Below are 14,621 nucleotides of genomic sequence, written 5' to 3'. Positions count from 1 at the left end.
TTTTACCTTATTTCAAAGTCCGATTCTTCTTATGCAGCAAAATAACTGTATAGATATGTAAACATATATTGTATTTAATATATACTTTAACATATTTAACATGTATGGGTCTACCTGCCATCTAGGGGAGGGGTGGGGGGAAGGAGGGGAAAAGTTGGAACAGAAAGTTTTGCAAGGGTCAATGCTGAGAAATTACCCATGGATATAACTTGTAAATAAAAAGCTATGATAAAAAAAACTAAATTTGGCCTAAATGTGATGAATCCCTGGAAATGGGGGCGCATCACATTGTTTAAAAAGAGCAAAAAGGCCCTAGTCAGGGGTCCCAAAATTATAAGAATGAGAATCCCATCCATAAATGATCTCTGTACTTCTAGACTATATAAGATAGGAAAACCTAGTCTTAACCCCCCACATACAGCATATAAATGCTAACTATTATTAATTAATCATTCATTATTTGTAATTGATAATTAATTACAATCAATTATACCCAGAGCCAGAATCTTCATGGCCTCTCTCTGGAAGAGTCATACTATGTAGCCTACAAATTTTTTAAGTTGTCAGTTTTTGGGTCAACAAAGAACTTTGTTATTATTCAGTTGTTTACAATTGTGTCTGACTCTTCATGACTTCATTGGTTCCTTGGCAAAGATCCTGGAGTGGTCTGACATTTCCTTCTCTAGCTCATTTTACAAATAAGGAACAGGATTAAGTGATTTACCCAGGATCCCATAGCTAGTAAGTGTCTAGATTTGAACTAAGAAACATGTCTTCCTGACCCTTCTGTGCCACCTAGTTTCCCCCAACAATGTACTTGTTTAATACCCACTGTGAGGTCCCAATTTGTAAAAGCCGAAGGTGGAATGTGAGGTCCCTGTTGGAGTAAAAGCCATAACAAACGGGTGAAAGCTTTTCCAAGGACACAGCATCCAACAAATAACCTTGGGTATGTCTGGAAACTTACTCAAAAGAACTAGCACATGGTCTTGAGTGTCTGATCATTTAACCATCTGCACTAGCCTAACACCTGGGTTCTGGAACTGGGCCCAGGACTGAGCAGTAAATCAGAACTTTCACCAAAACATCATTAACATATGCACAACAATCTATAGTTCCTCCACCCATTGTTTGATTTCTATAATTATCATGGAACTTTTTAGGAGTCTTTGCAGGGATCCACTGAATAGTCTAGCCACAAATTGCATGGTGGGGATCAGAGATCTATTGAGTTGTTTGGCAGTTGCATCAGACAGTCCCTATATAAGTAACCCAGATGGTTATTATAGGACTTTTATAATCATATGGACCGCCCAAACCTCTTTCTTCAGTATCAATTTGCCTGTTTGGTGGAGGGGTGCCATTTGATTGGGGATGACAGAGGCTCAGAATTCCTTTGGTTGGGAACTTCAGACCTTATACCCACTATGTGTCAGGCATTGTGCTAAGTCCTGGGGATACAAGACAAAAAAGGAATGGTTCTACTGACCTTAAGATGCTGATTCTTTATTAGAATTCAGATTTGAGGGAGAGGGGAATTAAATGGGAGAAAGCTTTCTTCAGGAAAATGCCTTGGGAAGCATGCATGACTCAAATAGAGAAACAAATTGTTTTCAGTTTCTTCATTTTTAACCAATCCCCTGCTGAGGGAATTATCGTCACAGGAGGGCAAAGCCTAATTTCATCATCCTTGGAATATGCAGAAAGGAGTTAATGCTATCCCAACAAATGCCTAAGTTATTGACCCAGACTAACACATATCTCTTGTTTCATTTATAATGTTTATTTGATGAGATGAAATAATATAAGCAAAGTGTTGTGCAAGCCTCAGAGTGCTATATGAATATTAGCTACTACTATTATTACTATTATTTAATATAAAGCTGTGCAGTGCACCCCATCCTTCTAAGTGTCTCCTTTCTCAGTCTAGCTCTTTATCTTAGATCCCTGTATTCTGTTCTGTGACAAATTAGAGGTCATGGATTGGAAGGGACCTCAAACATCATCTTATTTAGCTTCCTCATTTTACAAATGAGGACACTAAGCTAAGCTTAGATGCAATGATCAGTCTTGGTTCCAGAGAATGAGGGATGAAATCCCTTCTCAGCAGAGGTAGAAGACTCTAGGGGTGGGGGGTTGTATATATGCACGACAGAGTCACTGTATCTCTTATTTTTATTTAATTCTTATAAGAAAAGTGTGTGTGTGTGTGTGTGTGTGTGTGTGTGTGTGTGTGTGTTGTGATAGTAATGGTAAGATAGTAGTGGAAATTATTGTGCATAGTATGTGGATAGTAGTAGAAATTATTGTGATGAGTTGGCAAAGAAAGACAGGGAGGAACACTGATGGGATCAGTTTATTCTCCTGGTCTCACCCTCTGTGGAGATCATGGGTAGTCCTACCTGAATTATGTCAAACCCCTCATATCTCATGCTATCTTTGCTGAATCCTTCTTGGGATTATAGCCCACCATAGCACTCTGCCTTGTGGTATCTTCTCACTCCATGTCACTTGTCTTTCCTCCCCTAAAATGCCTTATGGTGTCCTCTTTCTTATAGCTAACTCTTTTAGGATGCTATTTTGCTATTTAGGCTGCCATATAAGCGCATAATCCAACCTCATGGGGGTATTCCCTTTTTCCTAGCAAATTGTGAGTTCCACTAGAGAACTTGTTTTTCCATCATTAATTGTTTAAATCCCTGTTCTTGCTAATGATATGCTCTCCCAACTCTATTTTATATTCACCACTCCTGGTGCCTATTGTAAGTCTTCATTTTGCCTATAATCTCTTCTAAATAAACCTATCCTTTGCCAAAGAGAATTGTCTTGCAGATTCTTCACATGAATGAATCCCAACTTTTGGTGTCTACACCAATCTCATCATTTGGTGACCAAAAATTGCTCTCCCAAACCACAAATTTGGTGATTAAACACATTAATTGTGACTATTGAAAATCAGAGACATCTAAAACTTTTTTTAAAAAAAGAAAATACCAAAGAAGAACATTGTTAAGTTATTCATTAGAAGCTATGTGGTTTAGAAGAAGAAGGCATGGACTAGGAAACAGTAAAGCTGGGGTCAAAGCCTGGTTATGATATGATAAGATATAATACACAACTATATATACATATATATTATATATAAAATGATATGACACAACATAAAGTAACAATGTAATATAATATAATGTGACAATGCAACACAATATAACATAAGATACTATAAAACATAGTATAAATCTATGTTTGTATGTTCATGTTTATATATACATATATATATACATATATATATATATATATATCTTAAACTCTATGTATGTCAGCCATTATTATTTTCTACTTTTGTACTTTCTGACTATTTGGCATTAAGGAAATCATATTACTTTTACAAGTTTCACTTTCCTCATCTGCCAAACAAGATAATAATACCAAGTTGTCCTGCCTACTCAAAATAATGGTTGTGAAGACAAACAAGTAGCAGGTAGGTTACAGAAGGCACAAATTCAGCTTTACATATTTACCAGGTGTGCAACCTTAGGAAAGTCCCTTAATTGCTATCTCCCTCAGTTTCCTTTTCTGTAAAATGAGGATAACAATAGCACCTACCAGGATTGCTGTGAAGACTAAATGAGATGATGGATGTGGTAGTCTTTTACACTGTAAATTTAAGGCATCTTTATTATAGTGAAGTGGAGTAATGGAGAGAGTGCTTTCTGAGTAGGAGGATTTGTGTTCCAAGTCATGTCCCCTGAGCTCTCTGATCCACAGGCATCTCCTTTGGATTTATCTAAATTATGATTAGGGACATGGTGGGAAAAAAATCATAGAACCCTTTGTGCATCTAGTTTGTATTCTATTATCATAGTTTAGACTTGGATACAGAGTGATTAATTGAATGGGGGAGGGAGGATCTCTGAAAAGCTAAACTCCCAATCCACCATTACTAACATCCATTCAGTCTAATTATTTAGCAGCTACTACATATTGTACTTAAGCACTGAGGGAAAAGAAATGTCAGGGTTCCTGTTCTCCAACTTATTTCTACTATTCCCTAGCCAAGGGAAGATTGTCTAAATAAGGAAACAATTTAAAAGTAAGTACAATTCAATTTGAAATGATGTCTATTTTATCATGGTATTTGCTTCTGGTTTGCCTAAACAATTAAGTCATAACTATACTTGCTGTTGCTATCCTTCAGTTGTTTCAGCCCTGTCTGACTCTTCATGGCCTCTTTTGGGGCTTTCTTAGAAACAATACTGGGGTGGTTTGCCATTTCCTTCTCCAGCTCATTTTACAGATGAGGAAACTGAGGCAAACAGGGTTAAGTAAGTGAGTCAGTGTCTGGGGCCAAATTTGAAGATTCCAATCTCTATCAGCTGTCTGCCTCACTGCTAAAGTTACTGTGCAACTGTGGGTAAGCTACTTCATCCTGTTTGCTTCAATTTTCTCACCTCTTAAAATGAGCTGAAGAAGGAAATGGCAAACTGCTCTAGTATCTTTGCCAAGAAAACCCCAAATGGGATGGTGAAAAGTCAGATTCAAGAGAAAAGAACTGAAGAACAAACAAAATACTCAGTTGCTTCTGACAATCTAGAAGCAAAGGAATCAAAAGGTATTAGAGTGAACTCTACATTTATAAGCTTGTAGAACCCCAAAGGCAAAAATCTTGCAACTAACAACTTGTACTAAATTATAAAGGGAAAGTACAATGGAGTGCAGATGAGTGATTAGAGAATAGAAACTAGAAGAATTAAGCAAGAAGAAGAAATTCAGAGAAATGTTGGATCAGAATGGGGAAATACAAGGGAGAGATCAGAAAAAGAAAAGAAGAAAGAAAATTTAAGCCAGTAGGAATGAGAAGAGAATAGGTAGAAAAGCTAAGTAAAGTTATACTGTGTTTACATTGAACATGAATGAAGAGTTTGAATGTAAAGGATTTTAGTAGTTTTGAAACAGGAGCTTTGAAAAAGGGTTTTGACTCCACTGACATCAAGGAGAAGGATTGGAAAAAGTTTTAGATAAATTGCTGCCAAAAATTTAAAGATTGCCAAATTAAAACTCTTAGAAGCAAAATGTACAGCATCAAATTATTTGGGTGTACTGAAACTTTAAAAAAATTGCAGACATGCACTTTATCTCTCACACTTCTCTCCCTCAACCTTAATCAGTTTGGCAGTTCTGAGGAGGATAGTCTGAAGAGCAAAGAGACAGGAGGCAAAATGACCACTTGGGAAACTAAGGCAATCATCCAGACAATAGAAGATCAGAACTAGAGTAGAATGTCTTTGAATGGGAATAATGAAGACTTGTGTCAGAGCTGTTGTAGAGGGAGACCTAATAAGACCTGGCAGTAGATTACCTATAGAGGGATAAGAAAGAGGAAACAGTCAAAAGTGATTCTGATGTGAAACCAGGCATAGAAATACAGTCACTCCCTCAATAGAAATAGGGAAGTTTGATAGGGGTATGGAATTGGGAAGGAATGTAGAGTTTTATTTTGGACATGATAAATTTGAGCTCCTTGCTGGATAGTCAGATAGAGACATCCAACAGGTAGTTGATAATATTTTGCCAGAATTCAGAAGAGAAATTGGTACTGGACATATAGATCTTTGGGTAGCTAAATGGTTAAGTGCATAGAGCACTAGGACTGGAGTCAGGAAGACTATTCAAATCCTACCTTGGACATGATTGAAAATGATTGAACAACAATATAAGTCATCTGCATAGGAATGAAAATTGAATCCCATGGGAACTGATGAGATCACTAAGGCAATGAGAAAGAATGAAGAGGACAGGACAGAGCCTTTGAGGACTCCCAAAGTTAAGGAGCAAGATATAGCAAAAGAGACTTAAAAGTGGTATGACCTTTGGGAGGAGACCAAGGAGGGAGCAGTATTAGGGAAGCCAAGAAAGGAAAATATCCCGAAGGAGAGAGTGCTCAAAAGCCTGGAAAGTTACCAGGAAGTCAAGGAGGATGGGAACTGGAAAAAAGCCATTGAATTTATCAGCTAAGAGATCATTTGTAACTTTGGGGCAGTTTCAGTTCACTGGTGGGCTGGAAGCCAGACTGAAAGAGGGCGGAAGTATAGACAATGAATAAAGATGATTTTTTTCAAGGATTTGGCAGTGAAAAACAGGAGAGATGTTAGCCTATTAAAGGGGAGGAGAATGAGCAAAATGAGAAATAATACAGCATGCTAATGGAAATAGTAATCTATGTAGCAGAACACTATGCAGTCCCTGATGGAGTAGCACTGAAGTTTACTAACCTAATCCTTAGCTAAAGCTGCCCAGGCTTAGCTGGACCTTCATGATCTCTCAAGGGCATCAGCTAAGAATGTTATTTTCCACACCAGGATATCCCTGAATGATTTTCAAATCCCTCACTTGGACCACTGGGTCAATTCACTCAATCTAAGATTCACTGTTTCCTTTTGGCTCATCAGGAAGTCTGTGGAAGGAAATGTAAAGAATAAGGGAAGGGAAGGGTAGAAAGGTGCACTTTGGAGACTCCACATTACTTAATGAAATTAATTTTTTTTAATATTAAACATTTTCATATTTTAAACTGTGCACAATCAGGGAAAGCACCAAAAAGGAAATAGGTCATTACTAATGTTCCCATTACCTATGACATTGGAACTATCAGAATCATAGGTCTTAAGTTAGAGAAGATCTCAGAAGCCATCTAGTCCAATTCTCTCATTTTTCAGATGAGGACACCAAGTCTCAGTGAGGGTAAAAGGATCACTTGAATAAGATCACTATGACTGTACATGGAAGAGCTGGGATTTTAACTGAGATCCTCTAACTTCAAATCAGACATGGATAAAACACTTTGCAAACCTTTTAAATTTTTTTTAATTCCCTTTTAAAGTTTATTTCATTTAAAAAACAGAATAAGAAAAAAGAAAAACAGAAAAGGGATACCAAAACAAAATAAAACAAAAGAGAATGTTGTCATGTGCCCAGCAGAACATGTTCCCAGGGAGGATCCAAAATTTATATTAACAAATTATCAGTTCAAGAAAGTATATATATGTATATATTAGTAGAAGAAATTATATTTATGAATGTCCATTTTTTTACTTCCTTATAAACTGTTCTTTTGTTCTCTGTTGTGCATCTTTTTTACTTTATTCTTTTTCTTCTTTTATCCCACCCCACTCCAAGCAAGTTATAATTGAGAAAAAGATAAATTTATGTAGCTATATCTACAAACATACACATACACCCCTGGCAACCCCCCCAACATACATACTCTTATATCTTTCCTATCCCTTGTTGACTCTGCTTTAATTCTGCTCCTTGCTATTATTTACCCTTCAATCACCCAAGGATCCCTTCCTTGTCTTCATTCCTCATCCTTTGCTTTCCTATCCCTCCCCTCTTATTCCTTTTGGAGGAATGTTATCGCCTTCATGATATATATGTAGTGTTGCCTATTTAACCCATTGCTGATTTGTATGTTTTCAGAACAACAAACCCTCCCCCACCAATGCCTCTGTGTCTATTCTTCCTCCGTACCTCATTTGTATAACATAATTACTATTTTTACCTTAGCTCTGCCCCAATCCTTCTTTTGAGCTACCCTATTGTTGGTATCAATCTCAAACATATGCTTTACATTTCCTTACAAAAAATCAAAACAAAACATAAACACATTGTCCATGTTAAGTTCCTTGAAAATGATCTTTGAAATTGATTCTTATATGTTAAATTTTCTATTAACTTCAAGTTTCATTGATAGAAAGTCTTGAAAATCTGAAAATTCATTGGATGTCCATTTTCTCATTCAATATTAGAGATAGTTTTGTTGGCCACAGGCCTAATTCTTTTAATTGTCGGTAGATATGATTCCAGGACCTGTGGTGTTTTATTGTGGCTGCTGATAAATCCTGTACAATTCTAAGTGTAGCTCCAGAATATTTGAATTATTTTTTTCCTTTTTTCTTGCAAAATTTTCTCTTTGATCTAGGGGTTTCAAAATTTGGCAATGATATTTCCTTTAGTGTCCTTTTCTGAAGATGAACCCTGGTCTTCCCTATTCTCATAGTACATTTCGGTGATGGGGTTCTTTCTTCTTTGTGGATTCATTTTTTAAAATGAGAGGTATTAGTGAAAGCATCTCTAATCTTGTGTTGGAGGAATCCTCTCACCTGGAACTCTGAACATGAGCTATCCCTTCCAGCAAGTGCCCTCCAGTAGCATTCCTATCCCACTGCTTCTGCACTCACAGATTGTGCTGGTTCCTTCTCACTCAGGGCTGTCTCTTTGCAGCTCAGGTGGGCCTAATGTTCTTAATCAGATGAGGTTCCCTCTATCTTCCTTGACTCAGACTTGGCTCCACACATGAGAGGTAAAAATTCCTGTGGTTCCTGCTGAAGCTCCAGCCAAACCCAGCTAGCCCCAGGAATCCCCACTTGATGTTTCTATAGAGCTAGCTTGGAGCTCTTTGCACTTCACAGGGTTAATTCCCAACCTGGGCTCTTTCTTCAAATCTTCTTGAACTGTAACAGGAAGACCCCATCTGCCTCAAGTCTTGATTTTTCACCGTTTGCCCTCAGGGAAACTTCAGGCACCCTCAGGTGCAAATTTGTTCTATTTGTGAGGGAAACCTGAAGAGCTTGACATTTACCAACCTACTTCACCATCTTCCCAGAAGCCACCACTTTGCAAACCTTTTAACATTCTGGAGCATGCTGCATGGCTCCTGTCTGGAATTCTTTCGGCCAGGTTGGATCTCTCTAGTTCAGGAGTTCAGAGCTACAGTTGTGAGCTTTTTGGATGTTTAAACTAAATTTGGGCTGAGTGAAATGAGTAGGACCAGGAGGTCATTACAACAATACTATATGATGATCAATTCTGATGGACATGGCCCTCTTCAACAATGAGATGAACCAAATCAGTTCCATTTGTTCAATAATGAATAGAACCAGTTACACCCAGCAAAAGAACTCTGAGAAATGAGTGTGAGCCACAACATAGCATTTTCACTTCCTCTGTTTTTGTCCGTTTGCATTTTTTATTTCCTTCTCAGGTTATTTTTACCTTATTTCAAAGTCCGATTCTTCTTATGCAGCAAAATAACTGTATAGATATGTAAACATATATTGTATTTAATATATACTTTAACATATTTAACATGTATGGGTCTACCTGCCATCTAGGGGAGGGGTGGGGGGAAGGAGGGGAAAAGTTGGAACAGAAAGTTTTGCAAGGGTCAATGCTGAGAAATTACCCATGGATATAACTTGTAAATAAAAAGCTATGATAAAAAAAACTAAATTTGGCCTAAATGTGATGAATCCCTGGAAATGGGGGCGCATCACATTGTTTAAAAAGAGCAAAAAGGCCCTAGTCAGGGGTCCCAAAATTATAAGAATGAGAATCCCATCCATAAATGATCTCTGTACTTCTAGACTATATAAGATAGGAAAACCTAGTCTTAACCCCCCACATACAGCATATAAATGCTAACTATTATTAATTAATCATTCATTATTTGTAATTGATAATTAATTACAATCAATTATACCCAGAGCCAGAATCTTCATGGCCTCTCTCTGGAAGAGTCATACTATGTAGCCTACAAATTTTTTAAGTTGTCAGTTTTTGGGTCAACAAAGAACTTTGTTATTATTCAGTTGTTTACAATTGTGTCTGACTCTTCATGACTTCATTGGTTCCTTGGCAAAGATCCTGGAGTGGTCTGACATTTCCTTCTCTAGCTCATTTTACAAATAAGGAACAGGATTAAGTGATTTACCCAGGATCCCATAGCTAGTAAGTGTCTAGATTTGAACTAAGAAATATGTCTTCCTGACCCCTCTGTGCCACCTAGTTTCCCCCAACAATGTACTTGTTTAATACCCACTGTGAGGTCCCAATTTGTAAAAGCCAAAGGTGGAATGTGAGGTCCCTGTTGGAGTAAAAGCCATAACAAACGGGTGAAAGCTTTTCCAAGGACACAGCATCCAACAAATAACCTTGGGTATGTCTGGAAACTTACTCAAAAGAACTAGCACATGGTCTTGAGTGTCTGATCATTTAACCATCTGCACTAGCCTAACACCTGGATTCTGGAACTGGGCCCAGGACTGAGCAGTAAATCAGAACTTTCGCCAAAACATCATTAACATATGCACAACAATCTATAGTTCCTCCACCCATTGTTTGATTTCTATAATTATCATGGAACTTTTTAGGAGTCTTTGCAGGGATCCACTGAATAGTCTAGCCACAAATTACATGGTGGGGATCAGAGATCTATTGACTTGTTTGGCAGTTGCATCAGACAGTCCCTATATAAGTAACCCAGATGGTTATTATAGGACTTTTATAATCATATGGACCGCCCAAACCTCTTTCTTCAGTATCAATTTGCCTGTTTGGTGGAGGGGTGCCATTTGATTGGGGATGACAGAGGCTCAGAATTCCTTTGGTTGGGAACTTCAGACCTTATACCCACTATGTGTCAGGCATTGTGCTAAGTCCTGGGGATACAAGACAAAAAAGGAATGGTTCTACTGACCTTAAGATGCTGATTCTTTATTAGAATTCAGATTTGAGGGAGAGGGGAATTAAATGGGAGAAAGCTTTCTTCAGGAAAATGCCTTGGGAAGCATGCATGACTCAAATAGAGAAACAAACTATTTTCAGTTTCTTCATTTTTAACCAATCCCCTGCTGAGGGAATTATCGTCACAGGAGGGCAAAGCCTAATTTCATCATCCTTGGAATATGCAGAAAGGAGTTAATGCTATCCCAACAAATGCCTAAGTTATTGACCCAGACTAACACATATCTCTTGTTTCATTTATAATGTTTATTTGATGAGATGAAATAATATAAGCAAAGTGTTGTGCAAGCCTCAGAGTGCTATATGAATATTAGCTACTACTATTATTACTATTATTTAATATAAAGCTGTGCAGTGCACCCCATCCTTCTAAGTGTCTCCTTTCTCAGTCTAGCTCTTTATCTTAGATCCCTGTATTCTGTTCTGTGACAAATTAGAGGTCATGGATTGGAAGGGACCTCAAACATCATCTTATTTAGCTTCCTCATTTTACAAATGAGGACACTAAGCTAAGCTTAGATGCAATGATCAGTCTTGGTTCCAGAGAATGAGGGATGAAATCCCTTCTCAGCAGAGGTAGAAGACTCTAGGGGTGGGGGTTTGTATATATGCACGACAGAGTCACTGTATCTCTTATTTTTATTTAATTCTTATAAGAAAAGTGTGTGTGTGTGTGTGTGTGTGTGTGTGTGTGTGTGTGTGTGTGTTGTGATAGTAATGGTAAGATAGTAGTGGAAATTATTGTGCACAGTATATGGATAGTAGTAGAAATTATTGTGATGAGTTGGCAAAGAAAGACAGGGAGGAACACTGATGGGATCAGTTTATTCTCCTGGTCTCACCCTCTGTGGAGATCATGGGTAGTCCTACCTGAATTATGTCAAACCCCTCATATCTCATGCTATCTTTGCTGAATCCTTCTTGGGATTATAGCCCACCATAGCACTCTGCCTTGTGGTATCTTCTCACTCCATGTCACTTGTCTTTCCTCCCCTAAAATGCCTTATGGTGTCCTCTTTCTTATAGCTAACTCTTTTAGGATGCTATTTTGCTATTTAGGCTGCCATATAAGCGCATAATCCAACCTCATGGGGGTATTCCCTTTTTCCTAGCAAATTGTGAGTTCCACTAGAGAACTTGTTTTTCCATCATTAATTGTTTAAATCCCTGTTCTTGCTAATGATATGCTCTCCCAACTCTATTTTATATTCACCACTCCTGGTGCCCATTGTAAGTCTTCATTTTGCCTATAATCTCTTCTAAATAAACCTATCCTTTGCCAAAGAGAATTGTCCTGCAGATTCTTCACATGAATGAATCCCAACTTTTGGTGTCTACACCAATCTCATCATTTGGTGACCAAAAATTGCTCTCCCAAACCACAAATTTGGTGATTAAACACATTAATTGTGACTATTGAAAATCAGAGACATCTAAAACTTTTTTTAAAAAAAGAAAATACCAAAGAAGAACATTGTTAAGTTATTCATTAGAAGCTATGTGGTTTAGAAGAAGAAGGCATGGACTAGGAAACAGTAAAGCTGGGGTCAAAGCCTGGTTATGATATGATAAGATATAATACACAACTATATATACATATATATTATATATAAAATGATATGACACAACATAAAGTAACAATGTAATATAATATAATGTGACAATGCAACACAATATAACATAAGATACTATAAAACATAGTATAAATCTATGTTTGTATGTTCATGTTTATATATACATATATATATACATATATATATATATATATATATATATATCTTAAACTCTATGTATGTCAGCCATTATTATTTTCTACTTTTGTACTTTCTGACTATTTGGCATTAAGGAAATCATATTACTTTTACAAGTTTCACTTTCCTCATCTGCCAAACAAGATAATAATACCAAGTTGTCCTGCCTACTCAAAATAATGGTTGTGAAGACAAACAAGTAGCAGGTAGGTTACAGAAGGCACAAATTCAGCTTTACATATTTACCAGGTGTGCAACCTTAGGAAAGTTCCCTTAATTGCTATCTCCCTCAGTTTCCTTTTCTGTAAAATGAGGATAACAATAGCACCTACCAGGATTGCTGTGAAGACTAAATGAGATGATGGATGTGGTAGTCTTTTACACTGTAAATTTAAGGCATCTTTATTATAGTGAAGTGGAGTAATGGAGAGAGTGCTTTCTGAGTAGGAGGATTTGTGTTCCAAGTCATGTCCCCTGAGCTCTCTGATCCACAGGCATCTCCTTTGGATTTATCTAAATTATGATTAGGGACATGGTGGGAAAAAAATCATAGAACCCTTTGTGCATCTAGTTTGTATTCTATTATCATAGTTTAGACTTGGATACAGAGTGATTAATTGAATGGGGGAGGGAGGATCTCTGAAAAGCTAAACTCCCAATCCACCATTACTAACATCCATTCAGTCTAATTATTTAGCAGCTACTACATATTGTACTTAAGCACTGAGGGAAAAGAAATGTCAGGGTTCCTGTTCTCCAACTTATTTCTACTATTCCCTAGCCAAGGGAAGATTGTCTAAATAAGGAAACAATTTAAAAGTAAGTACAATTCAATTTGAAATGATGTCTATTTTATCATGGTATTTGCTTCTGGTTTGCCTAAACAATTAAGTCATAACTATACTTGCTGTTGCTATCCTTCAGTTGTTTCAGCCCTGTCTGACTCTTCATGGCCTCTTTTGGGGCTTTCTTAGAAACAATACTGGGGTGGTTTGCCATTTCCTTCTCCAGCTCATTTTACAGATGAGGAAACTGAGGCAAACAGGGTTAAGTAAGTGAGTCAGTGTCTGGGGCCAAATTTGAAGATTCCAATCTCTATCAGCTGTCTGCCTCACTGCTAAAGTTACTGTGCAACTGTGGGTAAGCTACTTCATCCTGTTTGCTTCAATTTTCTCACCTCTTAAAATGAGCTGAAGAAGGAAATGGCAAACTGCTCTAGTATCTTTGCCAAGAAAACCCCAAATAGGATGGTGAAAAGTCAGATTCAAGAGAAAAGAACTGAAGAACAAACAAAATACTCAGTTGCTTCTGACAATCTAGAAGCAAAGGAATCAAAAGGTATTAGAGTGAACTCTACATTTATAAGCTTGTAGAACCCCAAAGGCAAAAATCTTGCAACTAACAACTTGTACTAAATTATAAAGGGAAAGTACAATGGAGTGCAGATGAGTGATTAGAGAATAGAAACTAGAAGAATTAAGCAAGAAGAAGAAATTCAGAGAAATGTTGGATCAGAATGGGGAAATACAAGGGAGAGATCAGAAAAAGAAAAGAAGAAAGAAAATTTAAGCCAGTAGGAATGAGAAGAGAATAGGTAGAAAAGCTAAGTAAAGTTATACTGTGTTTACATTGAACATGAATGAAGAGTTTGAATGTAAAGGATTTTAGTAGTTTTGAAACAGGAGCTTTGAAAAAGGGTTTTGACTCCATTGACATCAAGGAGAAGGATTGGAAAAAGTTTTAGATAAATTGCTGCCAAAAATTTAAAGATTGCCAAATTAAAACTCTTAGAAGCAAAATGTACAGCATCAAATTATTTGGGTGTACTGAAACTTTAAAAAAATTGCAGACATGCACTTTATCTCTCACACTTCTCTCCCTCAACCTTAAAGGTGTCAAAACTAACTAACTTAAGAAAGCAAAATGAAATGATTTGGTTTGTGAACTAACTAAAAAAGGTTGATTCTAAAATTGGAAATATTACTAATAAATAGCCCTTGGAAAAACTGAGTTTCTAATAATATTACTCTTTAAGATTTTAAACTCCAAACTTCAGTAATCCATTAGGACTTTATGTATTGTTCTTGAAAACAATCAATATAGAATGCCAAAAGTGATTTTCTATATAAGATAATTTGGATGTGCACTTAACTCCATTAATAACTGGTAATACTTTTGTTTCATGTCTAGAATAACACATGAATTTTTTCTTATATGACAACAATCGGGGGAAATATTGTATCAGACAAATAGTTAGAATAGTAACTTCTCCTTTTAATCCAGATG

The 14,621-nt window shown here is 36.9% G+C and overlaps 1 protein-coding gene across 18 annotated transcripts in view; it reads right to left on the bottom strand.

The window, feature by feature from the left end:
- The window catches only part of SPINT3 (serine peptidase inhibitor, Kunitz type 3), a 183,010-nt gene that overhangs the window by 162,985 nt on the left and 5,404 nt on the right, over positions 1–14,621 (bottom strand). Inside the window, exon 3 of one of the 18 annotated variants that reach the window (XR_012486243.1) lies at positions 6,591–9,093. The exons of 16 other annotated variants lie outside the window; for them this stretch is intronic. The gene's annotated coding sequence lies outside the window, so the exon portion shown is untranslated. Of the gene's footprint in view, positions 1–6,590; positions 9,094–14,621 lie in introns of those variants that run through there. One more of the 18 variants, XR_012486238.1, reaches the window with a different exon arrangement.

Source organism: Sminthopsis crassicaudata, chromosome 2 (genome assembly GCF_048593235.1).
Source record: "Sminthopsis crassicaudata isolate SCR6 chromosome 2, ASM4859323v1, whole genome shotgun sequence".
Classification (NCBI taxonomy): Eukaryota; Metazoa; Chordata; class Mammalia; order Dasyuromorphia; family Dasyuridae; genus Sminthopsis; species Sminthopsis crassicaudata.
Note: the sequence above shows the minus strand (reverse complement) of the source record. Positions and strands in the feature narration are given on the sequence as shown.